Genomic DNA, 18,963 nt, shown 5'->3' with positions numbered 1-18,963 from the left:
GGGGAAACCCTTGATCAGAGGTAAAACCCCAGTGGGAATGATGCCCACAAAGATAAATTGATATATATATTCCTTGTTAGAGGATGGACCCTGTCAGGAGTCTATAAACACATTTAGTACATGAGATTCCTTATTAGGAGACTTTGAATCCTTGTTAGAAGATTTCAAACCTATTAGGAGTTGTAGAAGGCGGAAGAATCCACTGTCCAAACAAATTCTGAAGCAAGACCACTAAACTTCACTGTCCAACTGATCTCTCAACTATTCTAGGTTGCAAAATAATTGTTTGTATTATGGTTTATCCTCTTTACTCTATCTTGTCAACTGGACCAATCACTATCAAACCTTGTAGACCAAGTCACAAACATTGGATCCAAATATCAAACCTCAGATCTCAAAATAAAACCTTGGTAATAACTTTTTATCCTATCTTCACTTTGCCCTACTTATCTTTGCATATCAACCCGATTACTCTTCATTTATATCTTTTCTCCTCTTTACACTCTTCTTACAATCTTTGTATAACAAAGGAAAATGCCCTTCCATTATACCAAGTCCATAAAACAATTCCCTTGAGTTGGCTATTACACCTTCTCAATTAATTATTATAGGACCTCATTAAGAACACATTTTACTTAGCAATAATATCAATTTGTCACCTTGTAACTTGACAAGATTAACAAAGACTATGAAGCAGTAGAAATGATGTAGGAGTTGGAGAGAAAGACAGAGGATTAACAATGGTTTTTCTTTTCCTATCTTTTGGAATGAATGATTGTTGTAGTTACCTTTGTCTTGTAGGTTTGTTAGTCTGTTGTACTAGCCTTTAGGTTGGCCTTCATTCTCTGGCTAGGCTTTATCTGCTTATTATCAGCCTTGGTTTTTTTTTTGTCTATTGAACTGGCCTTTTGGTTGACCTTCTTTTTCTATCTAGGCTCTTACTACTTATTATCAACCTTATGATGTGTTTCAACTCTCAAATTTTAGGATCCCTATAAAGCCTATTTTTCTTATCAAAAACTTGAATAAATTTATGTACATGTAATATTATGATGAGTGGGATTAGCTACATCATCTCCAGCTTGTCTTCTATATACATTTAACCTTTCTTCTCAAAATAACAACTTTTCTAAGAGATATAACAATTTTACTAGGACTTTCTTTTGTAAACTCTATCTCTAAATAGTCTTCACCAAAAAGAGCATAACTTCTTCTAGACTTAATTTTTTTTGCACTAGAGATTAGCTGCATATACTAGACACCTAGTAGTATCTCCCATTAATCTTTCTAGGGAAAATACTCAATGATCTATATGTACCAACTTAATCTTTACCATTGTTCTTCTGTCAGATACTATAGAAAACTGCTATGTTGACATCAATGACAAACATAGTCATAAATATAACATATCAGCATGATAATGATCTAATCATGTTTCTATAATACTCCCCCATAGGAATATCATCAACATTCATGCTTCCAAAAAAACCCAATGCCAAAGGAAACTTCACACCTATGGCATTAGAATCGGGCACCTGATTTGTAATTCAAAAATTGAGTGTCTGATTCTAATCTATCCATTATGGGAATCGAGCACCTAATATTTAAACCATTGGGTACCTAATTATTTAAAATTATAGTGCCCCATTTAGAATCAGGTACCTAATTATTTAAATATTGGGTGCTAGATTTAAAATTGAGTAATTGATTGTTTAAAAATTGGGTGCTTGATTCTAAAGTACCCATTGGGCCCCACAATATGACCCATAGAGAACTTATCAATCATTGCAATGATTGAATGACAGTTTTGAGATTCAAAAATGAATTTCTACCATAATTATTCTTTTATCTTGTCATCTCCTACAATTTGCAAGCTATTGATTTGAATTCAAAACTAGTGCAAACATGGGATCAAAACAATAAAGAAAGAAGCAAATAAAATTTTTAACAAATGAGGATATTACAACAAACAAAGTGAATGAAGCACAATGTCAATGAGAGAGAAGACAAAGAATTAGAGAGTTGGAAAATGTTTCAAAAGATAAAGACATTGAGGATACCATGATGGATTAGGAGGTTGAAGAAGAAAACCCAATACAAGGAGATTCAGGTGCACATTCTAATCAAATATTCAATACAGGTGTGTCTCTAAACCCTTGAGTTTTTTTCTCATGATTCAATTGGTGATTTTTTAGAAGTAGGTTACGATTTAAATGATTTAGATTTTCTTCATGAGAATATATTGACAAATGATCATGTACAAAAAACTCTAATGGAAATGCAAACCCTGAAACAAATACCAAGAAAAAATAAAAATGAGATTCAAATTCCATATAATATTGAAAATGAAATGCCAATCAGAAATAACAATGGTATGAATGTAGACATGGAAACATCAAGTACTGAACAAACATTTATGAATGACATTGAAGTGCATGAACATAATTTTCATTTTTCTTATGATGTGCTAGATAATCTTCATGGACTTTTTTTGTAGAGATGGATTAGGATACATGTTAATAGTTTATATAGACATATTTTTATAATAAGAAATTTGGGTTTCAATATCAAGTGATGTTGCAACTAATTAAAATGTTAAAATGTAAAAAGTAATGAAAGGGATAGGAATGTATGTGAAACCCAAGAATGAAAAGGAGTCTTTAAAATAAGTTGTATCCACTATTTCTGGTGCCTTTGATTTTATCAAAAAGAGAAGTTGCTCTAAAGATAAGAATGCAGCACGATGAGCAATAACAACAGCTTTAATTAACAAATCAACTACTAACAAAAGATTGATTAGTAACATAAATGGATATATTAATGTAAATTGTAAGACTTTAGAAAGAGTTTTAAAGAGAAGGATTAACCTTGAATGTGATCCATCAAAGGATATGTGCAGGATCATGGTCAACAAAACTATGGCCTTAAGTAGCAGTGAAAAACTAGCAAATCAGGGTTATGTCAACTTGACACATAATTTTAAAGTGGTTTTGAATTTTATATCAAAAAATTTTAACAAAATAATCTATAGGAAATTTAATTTAGTTTCTAAACTACTAGGCCTTATCTGGAGAAGAAAAAATTGATAAGTCAAAAGTTTAGATTTTAATGTAGTACTACGAAAATTTCAAGTCGAAAATAAAAAGCAGGTGTATGTCTAACCACCTTAATCAAAATCAAATGATAATATTTTTTTAATATAATTATAGATCTAAAAAGTAGACTCATGCCCGGATATGACACATTTTTGGGTATTTTTATTTGAAATAAATAATTAAATATGAATTTTTTAATAAAACTTTTTCTGAAAAAAAAAAAAAAAAAAAAAAAAAATTCCTATGTCTAACCACCTTAACTAATAGAAACCTTTACCAAATTTTATTTTTTTTATTTTTCTTATACTAGGCAAAGCATAGAATGTGATGCAAGTTTTGGATTTAAAAAATGTTATATCGTTTGAAAGTTATAGCTATTTTTCAATCAGTATGTCAATTAGCACTTTATAATCATCTTTATTGAAAATTAACTAATAAATGCTTATTGAACTCAGAATTTGATAGCAATTATATCGAGAGAATCTCGAGAGTGTTACAAAAAAACCCTTTTTGTTTCATTCAATTTCGATAAAAATAACATTGTCAGAAGGCTACCTAAAGTCTGAGTGTCAGTGAAACCCTTCTCAAACATGTTTTTTGGGTTGACCAAATAGGCTTGGTAAATACCAAGGATAATCGGATACCTAAATTCAAATCGGGTATGTGATTTCAAATTGGATACGTAATTTGAAATTGGGTGTCCGATTAGGTCCAGAATTTTTCAATTGAAATTTGGAGAAAAATTTGACAGGAGAGATTTTCCAGTGTTAAATTTGGAAGGAGGAAAATTTGAGAGGAAATAAATTTAAGAGGGAAACTTTAGAGTGTTTTAGAGGGAAATTTATTTGGGGGAAGTGTGGACATTGATATTATTATTATTGATACTATTATTATTATATATGATTATAATTATTATTATATTATATTAATATGTATGATTATTATTAAATATAATATAGTTATAAATATAATTATTATTATTATAACTAAATATAATATAGTAATATATATGATAAATATTATTATTATTAAATATATATAGTAATATTATATGACTATTATTATATATAATAATATATATGGTTATTATTATTATTAAATCTATAATCTAGTAACATATATGATTATTATTGTTATATAATCTAATAATATATTATTATAATATTAAAATATACAATATTATATTATTATTAAATATAATATTGTCATAAAATGCATCAAAAACATTTCATGACAACATATGTCCCTAGGGCCCCTAGTGACCTCTTTCGATGCATTCCCAATGGGTCCCTAGGGCTCCAAGGGGTCCTAGGGATATACATTGTCATGAAATGCATCATGAGAGATCATAGGTTAACCTATGACCCCTCTCGATACATTGGAACTAACCAAATGCATCCCTAGGGATCCTAAGACTCCTAAGGACATAGGTTGTGATGAAATGCTTAGAGAGGGGTCATAGGTCATCTTATGGCCCCTTTCGACCCATATAAATGATTATAATATGTCCTTAGGGGTCCTAGGACCCCTAGAGACATATGTCATCATGGAATATGTTGAAAGGGATCATAGGTCATCATATGACCCCTTTCAACCCATATAAACAATAATAATATGTCCTTAGGGGTCCTAAGGCCCCTAGATACATATGTTGTAATAAAATGTATTGAAAGGGGTAATAGGTCATCCTATGACCCCTTTCGACCCATATAAATGATTATAATATGTCCCTAGGGGTCCTAGGACCCCTAGAGACATATGTCATCATGGAATGTGTTGAAAGGGGTCATAGGTCATCCTATGGCCACTTTCAACCCATATAAATGATTCTACTATGTCTCTAGGGGTCCTAGGACCCCTAGAGTCATATGTCATCATAGAATGTGTCGAAAGGGGTCATAGGTCATCCTATGGCCTCTTTTGACCCATATAAATGATTCTAATATGTCCCTAAGGGTCTTAGGACCGCTAGAGACATATGTCATCATGAAATGTGTCGAAAGAGGTCATAGGTCATCTTATGACCCCTTTCGACCCATATAAATGATTGTAATATGTCCCTAGGCATCCTAAGGCCCCTCGAGACATATGTTGTAATAAAATGTGTTGAAATTAACCCTTATAAATGAATATAATATGTCCATATATGTGTCAAAAGGGGTCATAGGTCATCCTATGGCCCCTTTCAACCCATATAAATGATTCTAATGTCCCTAGGGGTCTTAGGACCCCTATAGACATATGTCATCATGAAATGTATCGAAAGGGGTCATAGGTCATCCTATGGCCCCTTTTGACCCATATAAATGATTATAATATGTCCCTAGGGTCCTAGGAACCCTAGAGACATATGTCATCATGGAATGTGTCAAAAGGGGTCATAGGTCATCCTATGGCCCCTTTCAACCCATATAAATGGTTCTAATATGTCCCTAAGAGTCCTAGGTCCCCTAGAGACATATGTGGTAATAAAATATGTCAAAAGGGGTCATAGCTCATCCTATGACACCTTTCAATCCATATAAATGATTGTAATATGTCCCTAGGGGTTCTAGGACCCCTAGAGACATATGTCATCATGGAATGTGCCGAAAAGGGTCATAGGTTATCTTATGGCCGCTTTCAACCCATATAAATGATTCTAATATGTCCCTAGGTGTCCTAGGGACCCTACAGACATATGTTGTAATAAAATGTGTCGAAAGGGGTCATAGTTCATCCTATGACCCCTTCAACCCATATAAATGATTATAATATGTCCCTATGGGTCCTAGGACCCCTAGAGAAATATGTCATTATGGAATGTGTTGAAAGGGGTCATAGGTCATCCTATGGCCCCTTTCAACCCATATAAATGATTTTAATATGTCCTTAGGGGTCCTAGCACCCCTAGAGACATATGTCATCATGGAATGTGTTGAAAGAGGTCATAGGTCATTCTCTGGCCCATTTTGACCCATATAAATGATTCTAATATGTCCCTGGGGGTCCTAAGGCCTATAGAGACATATGTGGTAATAAAATGTGTCGAAAGAGGTCATAGGTCATCCTATGACCCCTTTTGACCCATATAAATGATTTTAATATGTCCTTAGGGGTCCTAGGACCCCTAGACACATATGTCATCATGGAATGTGTCAAAAAGGGTCATAGGTCATCCTATGGCCCCTTTCGACCCATATAAATGATTCTAATATGTCGCTAGGGGTCCTAGGACCCCTAGAGACATATGTCATCATGAAATGTGTTGAAAGGGGTCATAGGTCATCCTATGGCCCCTTTCAACCCATATAAATGATTCTAATATGTCCCTAGGGGTCCTAAGGCCACTAGAGACATGTTGTAACAAAATGTGTCAAAAGGAGTCATAAGATGACCTATGACCCCTTTCGACCCATATAAATAATTTAATATGTCCCTATGGGTTCTAGGACCCCTAGCAACATATGTCATCATGGAATGTGTCAAAAGGGGTCATAGGTCATCGTATGGCCCCTTTCAACCCATATAAATGTACCTAATATGTCCCTAGGGGTCCTAGGACCCCTAGAGACATATGTCATCATGGAATGTGTCGAAAGGGGTCATAGGTCATCCTATGGCCACTCTCAACCCATATAAATGGTTCTAATATGTCCCTAGGATACCTAGAGACATATGTCATCATGGAATGTGTTGAAAGGGATCATAGGTCATCCTATGGCCCCTTTTGACCTATATAAACGATTCTAATATGTCCCTAGGGGTCCTAGGACCCCTAATGACATATGTCGTCATTGAATGTATTGAAAGGGGTCATAGGTCATCTTATGGCCCCTTTCGACCCATATAAATGATTATAATATGTCCCTAGGGGTTCTAGGACCCCTAGAGACATATGTCATCATGGAATGTGTCGAAAAGGGTCGTAGTTAATCCTATGGCCCCTTTCAACATATATAAACAATTATTATATGTTGTTACAATAACAAATTCAAATAATATAGTAAAAATAATAATAATATAGTATAATAATCATATATATATATATAATATCTATAGATTATAATAATAATAACATTATTATTATTATATATTAATAACATAGGTCATAATAATAATAAAAATATATATTATATATTATAATTTATAGATGATAAGAATAATATATTAATAACATATATATAATATATTATGTTATTATATTTAATAATAATATGGTAAAAATAATAATAATATAATATAATAATATATATTATATTTATAGATTATAATAATAATAACATAATATATTATTATATATTAATAGTTACATTATTATATTAAATAATAATAATTTAATTTAATTTAATTTCATATATATATTAATACATATTATATATTTATAGATTAGTCATAACTCATTAATTCATTTTTCCCTCTAATATTTTGGTGCTGGCCAATATCGGATATTTGATCTAAAATCGGATACCCAATTTTATTGGCATGATTTTCCCAAAATATTCCCTATCACTACAACCTTGACAACATTTCTTTTTGTGAGTCTTTTTCATGAGTTTTAGAAAAGTCACATTTTGGGGCCCAACCAATTGAAAAAAAAATTGATAATATATCCCTAGGTGTCCAATATTGTCATTTGAATGGGGAGCAGCAATCGTCAAAAGGCTAAACGCAAAAGGAAGGTATCTAATGAAGACATTGTAGCATATAGGGAAAGGGACAAAATAGAACACCAAAGGAAAAGACAAGGTATGTTAAATGTTAGTTAAGTTGACAATGAATTATTCGAAGGTGAAATCATAGAGTCAAATAATGAATATGTGCAATTGGGGAATGAAAATGTACCAATTGAAAATGATAATGCCAAAATTGAAAATTTAAGAGAATGAAAATTTCGAGCAGGAAATGCTACCAGGTCATAATGTAAATTGCATAATTGACCATGCCAAACATGACAATGCACAGGAAACATACTTATCTCCTAATTATAATCGACATGAAGGTTCTAGAACACCAAAATGGATAATGAAATTGATGAAAAAGATTATTACCAATTTGGAAGGGAAAAATTAGAAATAACCATTCGGCTATGGTCTTCAAGTGTCATGAGCCCAAATTTAAGGATATATGAATATTTGAGTAACATATTAGACAATGATCATAATTAAGAATAATAATAAATAGATAATAATATTATGAAACCAAAGAAGATTATAATGTATTCACATTTGAATATATATGATATTAATAACTAATGATAATAATAATAAATTGATTAATAAACTAATCAACATAATATATAATAATAATACAAGAATAATTTTAAGTAATAACACAATATGATATTATATTTACATAACATATATTTAATATGTTATAATAGCATATAATAATTAAAAAGATATTAATTATAAATTATATCGAATAACAATAATAATTTTATATATATATTGAAATGAACATATCCAAAAGTAAATACTATAATATGTCATTGTAATACAAATAAAAATAAAAACAAAGCATATTACTTTAAAGTAAATATTACTAATAATGAAATATACTTGTTGATTGCTAATATAATCAACGATTCACAAACAATTAAACCTAATCAAATGCAAGGTGACCACCGCCCACATAGAGGGACGTGTGACATCAGATTGGAGGAAGGAATATAAAAAGGAGATTACAGATTCCTACAAAGCAGACATATACGGGGTGAACAACATTCCAACAAATCAGCTCAACAAGACATTACAAACATTTGGACAAAATCCCATATCAACTATTGCATAATATAAGAGGATCACGTGGAAATACACTAAATTACGTGGAAGAAGGCAATCACCCAAGTGCGTTGATCAAAGCACATTCAGCAAGAAGGGTACGGGCATCCAATCTCACATTGGTCAGTATTAAGGAGAGGACATAAGAGGATGTTAGAGTATATCAGCAGTACATGCTTTGAGAAGTCATGGTCACGTAGAGACATCAACCCTTAATACCATAGCGCATTGCACATAGCATTGTTTTTGCAAAGTGCATGCAAAATGGAGTAGTAATAAGCATTAATGATAAAGAACAATACAATAAGGAGAACTCGTAGGTTAATAGAGAATTGTTAATAAGTTGATATATTAAGGGAGATTCCAATCCCAATTATATCTTATCTTATATACAAGGTAATCATCTCATATATATATATATATATATATATATATATATATATATATATATATATATATATATATATATATATATATATATATATTCATATTCTAAAAAGATTGGAATTCCTCGAAGGATAAATACAAATTCCATATATTTCCAACTATAAACAGATACTTGAAATTATTCATAAGACTTTAAAATTGGAAACTAAGAGCGATTCAAAGGTCATCCAAAAGGGGACATTACATCAAGATTATATTAGATGATTTTCTACAACAAGATAGTGGTGGAGCAATGTCAACTTTTTATGCACTTATTAAAGATGCAAAATATGAGAGCTATACTTTCCAAATTCAAGATTAGTGTCAGTAAAAAGTTGGAAAAAAATGCCATTATTGTGAAGAATCTTTTCAATTCTCTCAATAGCATTGAAATAAATAGCAGGGAGAAGGATAACAGAGCTGCTCGAAGGGTTATTACAACCTCTTTGGTAAGTCATCATTTGAGAAAGGCTAGATATATGAGACAAACTTATATTGATTTGAACCTAAATTGTACTACTTTGAAAAGAGCACTTAGTCAATGAGAGAGAATTGATGATCCTCTTCAAAATGAAACATGGGCATTTGATGGGAGACTCCCTATTTTGATAAGAAGTTATCTGATGATGTAAAGGAAGAAATTACACAATTTTGGCAATCTAGCTCATGAGTATCACCCAATGCTAAAGACGTGTTGTAAGGAAACTTGACAACACGGAATATAACAGTTTCCACATAACCCATCTCATAGATTTAAAATAAATATGGAATTAAAATCCACATGCAAGAGAATAGACAACATACCCACAAAATTGTGACACAAGATATACCCTAGGAAACCCTCATTGAGGGAAAAAACCCAGCCTCCAAAAGCATCCATCACCATGTATTATTCAGCAAAAAATATCATTGCAATACAATCATGGAATCCTTCATGGCCATAGCCACAACCGAGCAAACTATGTGAACAAGCATGAATCCACACATCCCATGCCAAGCTTCCAACCTTCACAAATGCTCCCTTGGCTAACTTATCAAGCCTTGTCCCACTCGACTCTTGCCTTTCTCACTCTTCTTTACAACAACTATCCTTGTGGCTACTTATATAGTAGCAAGTCCCACAAAACCACCAAGTTGTATTACATAAACCATGTGCTAAAACCATGTGCTACCTAATCCACTGACCCTACATTTAATATTGGGCATTTAATTATTTTCTCCAATATTAAATATTTACATGAAATATTTTCACGATGTTACAATATAACTCATCAAGAATATGCCATGAGAATCTTTACATGTTGCACGTCCATCTAGGCACAACATTACATAATAAAATAAAATATAACAATATTATGCAATGTGTGCAACACCCATTATCTCAACATGTGTTAAAGTTGAGAATTGTTATCAGAGATCGCATGCCACATATTAAACACTAGTTGGAGGTAAGTCAAACTACGTTGTTCAACAATGCTTATGCTAAGAAAGCTTGTTAATTGATCACATACCAACAAAATCTCATTAAAAAAAATCAAGTAATGCATACATGAGGTATGCATAATCACTAACCATTCCATGCACTTTTTTATCACATCAATACATAGAACACTAGTGTAGAGCACCTAAGATTTTTTATTTTCTTGATGTAATAAGGTCTAGGGATAGATCTAATGATCTCCTTGTGCTATGACCATCCACATTTGTAATGGACACAAGACCCCATGGTGCAACTATAAGACTTGGGCATCAATTAGTCCAATAAAGTGGATTTTTGGTAAATTCTATGTTTTCTAGGCAAGTCTAGGTGTTTAGAAAATTAGTAGGGTCCTTAGGAGTTTGTAAAGTCCATTTGCAAACAAATTTGCAATAAAACTTGTCTTAGTGCAAAAAGTTGCTTAGCAACTTTTGCAATTTTCTTGACAACTTTTCAAAATGTAACTCCTAATGGCTTGAACTATCCATAGGTTGGTTGAATCAGTTGTAAATAGGCTATGTAGGCTTTGAGCATTCGAAGAAGGAGATAGATTGAAGAAACACATTGTACTTGCTCTCAAATCAATAAAGAACTTGTTGTTTCCAATGCATTTTTTTGATTTTCCACATGCAGTACGGAACCAAATGGTTGAAGGGTGAACTTTTTGCATTGATAAGTTGGCACTATTTATTTATAAGATTTTGGTTTTGGTTTGAAGTCCCTATCAATAATTTTGCAAAAGTTATTCAATTTCTAAATACACATCCATAAAAGTGCATAAAAATAACATTCTACAACATTAAAGGATCACCATTGTGTAACTTTGAAACCACTAACCTTGGCATCGAATTGTCAGTGCTATTAGCTCTAGATGGGCGGGTGAACTCTAGTGACACCATTTTTCTAGCCACGAAGACCCTCCATCGTCCGTGGCCACCCCATACCGAGGAGTCTCCAAGGTGCTCTAAGTGCATTTCAAGGTTGATCTTTCGAGGGTCATAACTAAGAGCTCATGAGGGCTATTGATGAACTATCAAATGCTACAGGATGATGATGCCGAGGCCTAAAATAACCTATCTCATTTTTTAGAGATCACATTTTTTTTGGATTCAACGCAGTGATCTTGCTCGATGCCAAAACTTGCAGTGTGCCTCAATTCATAGGTGCACCACAACGTAACTTTGAAACCATTGATCTTAGCATCATATCGTCAGGGCCATTAGCTCTGGATAGGTGGATGAACCCTAGTGACACCCTTTTTCTGGCCGTGGAGACCATCCATTGTCCATGGCCACCCTGTACTAAGAAGACTCTAAGGTGCTCTAAGTGCATTTTGAGGTCGATCTTCCAAGGGTCGTAACTCAGAGCTCCTAAGGGCTATCAATGAACCGTCGAATGCTATAGAAAAATGAGCTGTAAATTTTTTTTGCAAAGTGAAAATGAGTGCAAAGAGTTAGTTAGCGGTTTGAGCACGACCGTACAAGGTTGGAAACACCTATATAAGGTGTGAAATGATAACATGCATTAATGAAGCTAGTTTTGTTAAGTGGATCATTATGGGTAATCTGATCAATGTGAGAAATGTATAGATGTTATTCATATGGATATGGTATTGGGGAACCAAGTTAAAAAGGTTTGATCCAATCAAGTCTCTTAAGTTGGCATATTTTGAGGTTATGTTGAAATTGAAAAGTTGTAGTATGAGGATAGTAACAAAGTGAAGTGCTAGTTATCAAAGAATAGAGTCTAGGAATGAGTTCATGGTTGGGAATAGAATCCATGGTTGAGGAGTGGAGTCCTTAACTATGTTGAGATTAGATTTGAAGCCAAGAGTTAGTTTCAAGGTTGAAGGTGGAGTTTAAAATCAGATTTGGGGTTATGCAAACCTTGTGTAGGAGGTTAACAAGTGTGTTTATGTCATGATAGTACTTCAAATTAAACATTGCATCCAAATTTGATAATAAAAGTTGTTAAAATGTTATTCATAAATTATTGCATTTGAATTGAATATAACAAACATAGTCAAAATTAATGATATTCCATAAACATGAACAATACACATGATCCACGATAAATTGAACAATACTAGATACTAAATTAATATGTATATCATTGTGCACATAAATGAAAAAAATATAGATCAAAATACATGTATCCATAGATAAATTACACAAATATATATCAAAATGCATAGATCCATATACAAAATGTGGCTAATCATGCAATCAAAATGTGTATAATATCAATGTTTCTATAAACAATGTGGCATATGCCATCTAAAAATGTCTCATGACGCATCCTATGACAACTATACTATCCTAGGGTGCTGGTCAATGATCAAAATGTAGCCTCTTCACTGTACTAGGTGGATCAGATGCCTCCTACATAAACAAAAAAGGAAAACCCAAAGTTAGACTACTAAATTTATATGATTCTTTGTATCTAACATTGAATTACTCAAATGCATGATGATCTTTTTTGTAATGAAGATTTATACTATTAAAATTTCATAATAAATACCTCTCTTGTCAACCTCCTGGGCCAGTCAGGACTCCTCTTGTATGCCCTCGGCAATGCTTGTACCTCACTAATTGTGGGCTATGTATGTTCAAATATGTTTTTCAAATGAATCTACAACTTAAACTATAACATTATAATTCATAACATGCTAAATTTATAACATATTTAATCATGAATTCAAACAACTTACTAGTGTAGACTCCTCCTCAAGATATAGTGGTTGCATCATCAAATCTTCACAACTCTCTCATCGAACCTCATGTGCACTAGGAGTCTCCTATGAGATACAAAATATTAGTTATTAATATCATAGAAATCAGTTTTGAATTTATTTATGAAGATAAGGAAAATTTAAAAAATGATACTTATACATACAATGGGGCTCTCGGTGTGAATAGAAATGCCTGAGCATCTAAGATGCAGAATCTATACGGGCTCATCGCCTGTAGCCATGCCCTATATACAATTAAGAATGTAATTAAATTTCATTACCACAAACATTTTACAAGAATGCATCAATATATAATCAAATAGAAAGCACCTAATTACCTTTCCTTTTTCAATGGGTGTTGGCTCATCCCCTGCACTTTGTCCCCCCAGGACAGGTGGTAACTACAAGATAAAAGAAAGATTAGCAACCATATATGCTATAGTATCAAATAGAAAAAATAACGAGAACACAACATAATTTACCGTAGATGTCTCAAGGCCAAATGAAATGGCCAAGATCATGACATCATCAATCTGTCTGAGCTCCTTCTCGGTCATCAACTAAATATGAATGCAGATCACATACATGTATAATTCAGTATGGCTTAAAAATTAAAATTACTCTATTATAAAAGTTAACTTTAAATTTCATATGTCATAACAAAAAAATGTATGCACATACCAACACAAAAGAAGTCCATGCCTCTACATTCCACTCCTCTCTCACATCAAGGTCTGTAGCCTTTGCACGTGTTTCTGGTTTATCCTCGTCCAATACAAAATGATACTCAAGAAGATCACCTATGGGACCTAGGAAAATATTCTTGCATGCAATGCAAGTGTGAGGCACACAAACGTGTGATGAGCTAGCTGATGATGAACTGGCACTAGCATCATCAACATGGGGAGGTAGGACTAACCTAGCCTAAGATATCAATAGGCTACTCAGCCTATGAATGGCTCTGATAGTTTGAGAGCTAGCCTCTACCATAATATTAGGATCCTGCACTTGAGGAGGGGATGAGATATCAGTAAGGGGGACAAAAGTGCAACCTTTCTTCCATTGGGAAGTGGGTTTATCCTGAGGAGCTCCTAGTCCTGCACCCATTTTAGGCTTCATGCTACAATTGTTCACTTTGAGTTTCAACACAAATTTTGCATATAATTTTCTAAGGAAATAAAATTGCACTTCTAAATTTCTGTGGAGGGATATTAAAAACCATCTATCAACGATCCCAAAAGTTTGCACATATGGCATCATTTGTGCACCATTTAATTGATAGTTTGGGTTTTTTTTGTTGACTGGTACAGTGGTTTTTGGGTTCGCAAAAAGGCTAGCCAAATCCTCTTTGGTTATATTGAGGGCCGCAACCTCATCATAGTGTAAGCCATCATCAAACATCTCATGCATTTCGTCATGCCAATGAAAAGTGGCATTTTTTTGGTTGGTAAGGGTTTCAATGTTATCCACTATGGTGTTTAACGTGGATAACATAGGAGCTAATGCGGGTACATTATTATATGTTCTTTGCAAAGTCCTCAATTGGTTGAGATTTTCAATTATCAAATCCTTGATTCGAGGAGGGTTTTGAGGGAGTAAAGGATCATTTAGTGGATGGTTTTGTGGGGGCACTAGATCATTTAGTGGGGGGTTATGAGGAATATTATTCCTTGCCTTAGTGTCATCATTTTGATCAACCATTCCTATTAATTTCCAAGACATATATTTTTTTAAAAACCTTAATTTTAACAATTTCTATCAAAAAACCCTAAATTCAACTAAAACTAACAAATTCATGATAAAATCTATTAAATTTATATTAAAATTGATAAAAAAACACAAAAAATTACCTTATATCATGTATCTAATTTCAAACCCAATATCCAAGCCGCAAAACACTAAATAAGCCTATGAAAACAACCTGTGAGTTGTCTTTTTTTGTATAAACACTGATAGATGTCAGGTATCTGATATAATGTTGGATATCCGATATAATGTCAAATATCTGATATTTGACACATCAACCCGAGGGTTTCCTTTTATGAAACACCCCGCGGGTCAACATATTAGGTAATGTATTATATTATATTACTATCTATTATATTATACTATTATAGTATACTATTATATTATATTATATTATATTATATTATATTATTATATTATATTATACTATTACATTATATCATATTATAATATTATATTATATTATATTATATTATTATATTATATTATATTATATTAGTAATTTATACTATTATATCATATTTTACTCATATTAATATTTGTGAATGATTTTTGAAATATAAAAATATTAATCTTCATAAATAATATAATATATATTTATTATTTTATAATTATATAATGTAATAATTAATTTATTATTTCATATTACTTTATATATATTTCATACTATATATTTTTAAGTACTTGTTATTGGGTATCTGATATTATATCGAATATTCGATATAATATTAGGTATCCGATATCAAATCGGATATTTGATAAGGCTTGGGCCTTACTTTCCAAGTTTGGTACTTAGATAGGTGAAAAAAAGTCAGAGTGAATTTTGAAGCACTTTTAGACATTCTCAAACTCTATTTTTTTTCACATTGCCATTTTTTGGCACACCATGATCCTACACATACCCCAAATAACTTGTGGACTTCTAGTGGCAAACTCTTGAGATATGATATGAAACTTACTAGTGAAGTCAAAATTTTGGTTGAAATTTATTGGTATGATAATAGAAGAGTATCACCTAATTCAAGAGATGTTCGTAAATTGAGAGTTGGCTCAAAAATACATGATCCACATCCTAAGCACCTTTTGGACATGACTCAAACTAATTTTTTTAGAAAAAAAATTAGATGATAAGGTGTTAACTATTAACATTAGTCAAAGATCTTTTGAAAAGTGTAAATCATGGTATGTAAGGATTAATAAGGAAAGAATCGCATATTTTTGTAAAACTCATCTTCAATTTCATTACCATTATGATGTATTTTGATCTATATATAGTACCATGCATAGTAAAGAAATGTTGCAAGAATGTGGTATAAAAATACCACCTCAAACTACAAAGGATTTCATAGCAGGTTTGTCTTGTAAGCCACCTAATGACCAATATTTTATTTTCAATGCACGTCTTTCTAGTACATGTAATATGTGTGGCAATCTTTCTTTGTTAGATGAATGTTTGCATTAAAATTCTTTGATTACTTTTGGACAATGATAAGTTGATTTAAAAATATTCAAAACTATTGAACATCCACTGAAGGATGGGAAGATTGGAAGAAGGTGTGATCTAGTTACAGATAAAGATAGTTGTCATGCATTTATGGATGAGTTTAAGAGTGTGATCATACCAAAATATGTTAAACACTCTTAATATGCTAGATGCTTTGATGGAAAATTTCACTTATGTAAGAATACATTTCCAATTGGTACTATACTTTTAGTTGTTGACTTTATAGAGAACTACACACTTGTACCACAAGATGAGGTACAAACATAATATTACAATTCCGTGCAAGTAACAATTTATGTTCATATATTTTATAGGAGCTAGTTTTGAAGAGATTAAAGTAGAAAGAACATCAGCTCCTACCATTATCAATCCCAATTTCGATAAGGATTTCATTTTATATACCCTTGGAGATGAGTCAAGCATCTCAGTTGTCTTAACATAGTTCAATGATGAAAATGAAGAATAACCTATAGTCTTTTTCAATGAAGGGCTAAAGGACTATGAAGATAAGTATAGCTATGTGGAGAAACAAGTCCTCTCAATCATAAGGGTGTTAAAGAAGTTGAATATTTGTTATAAAATAACAAGATCCAACTCTTTCTTCCTCATGAAAGTGTGAAGGACTTTCTTTTAAATAAGGATGTCAATGAGAAAAGGGTTGGATGGATTACTAAGGTCATGTAGTATGATATAGATATCAATATTACCATGATGGTAAGGGGAAAAGGACTATGTGAGAAAATGATTTCATCCCAGGAGCCAACAGAGGGGGTTGCTCTAGTTATTGAAAATGCAAAACTAGTAGGTGATGGAAATCTGAATGATTGGATAAATGACATGACAATGTTCTTGTTAGGAGGGGGAAATCCACAAGGGTTAGACTGAGCTAAAAGAAGAAAATTCATATTATAGTCTATGACCTTTTTCTTAGTGGATGGGATTAGTTTTAGAAAGGATTTCAATGGAGCCCTATTGAGATGCATCAACATTGATCAAACTGATAGGATGATTAAGCAGTTTTATGATGGTCTTGATGGTGGCCATTTACTAGCTAGAACAATAGCTATGAAGGTCATGAGAGCTAGTTATTATTGGCCAACTCTATTCCATGATTGTTATGAACATGTAGAGAAATGTGAGAAATGTGCTTCCTTCTTAGGAAAACAAAGGTTACCATCCCTTCCCTTGCATCCTATTCAGGTTTATCAACTATTTACTCAATGGGGGCTAGATTTTATTGGTCCTATTAATACACCTTCTAGCTCTAGTCACAAGTGGATCTTAGCTACTATATATTACTTTATGAGATGGATAGAGGTAGTACCCATGAAGAATGTCATAGAGACTTCAGTAGTAGAATTCCTTGATGGAATTGTTACTAGGTTTGGTACACCTTCAACAATAATATCAGAAAATGCTAAGTCCTTTGTTCAGGCCCATATTATTCTTGGGTAGTTGATTATGGGATATATTTGAGTACCTCTTCAAATTACTACCCCCAAGGAAATGGCCTAGCTGAGTCCTTTAATAACAACCTGATCAGAATCATGAAGAGGGCTATTGAGGACAACCAAAGGTGTTGGCATTCAAAATTAAAGATTTCCCTTTGGGTTGACAGAATTACACCTAAGAGGGCTATTGGTAATTCACCTTTCATGTTGGTTTATGGAAGAGAGGCTAGAGTTCCTATCTCACTAGAGTTCCCTTCCCTAGAATTAGCTCATCAATTGGAGCTAATTGAACATGATGTTGTGATTGTGAGGTTGGAAAAATTAATGGAACTAGAGGAAAAAAGGAAATAGGCTATGTGTACACTTGAAATTCGTCAGCAATAGGTCAAAAAGAGCTTTGACAAGAGGGAAAAAGCTATGGTTCCAGAGAATGAGACCTTGTTCTCAAGTGGGATGTAGACAAAGCCAAACTAGGTAGGCACTCTAAATTTGATGCTATATGGAGTGAACCTTATGTGATCACCAGTTGCAAGCAAGCCAATGCTTTCCAACTATCTAGGTCCAACCATGATGTCCTAGCAATTCCAATCAACAGAATTTATCTCAAACCCTATTTCTAGTGAGAGTTAGGTTTTCTAGTACATATTAGGTTGGTTCTAGTTTTCCAAGAAGTTTTGGGCATGGGTTATCTCTCTATGAGATAGTCAAGTTTTGAAAATTTTAAGGTTGCAGAGAAGAAAGAGGTAGATTTTTCTAAGTTTTATTGTTACA

Source organism: Cupressus sempervirens, chromosome 7 (genome assembly GCF_028749045.1).
Source record: "Cupressus sempervirens isolate cs-2001-9-10 chromosome 7, ASM2874904v1, whole genome shotgun sequence".
Lineage (NCBI taxonomy): Eukaryota > Viridiplantae > Streptophyta > Pinopsida > Cupressales > Cupressaceae > Cupressus > Cupressus sempervirens.
Note: the sequence above shows the minus strand (reverse complement) of the source record.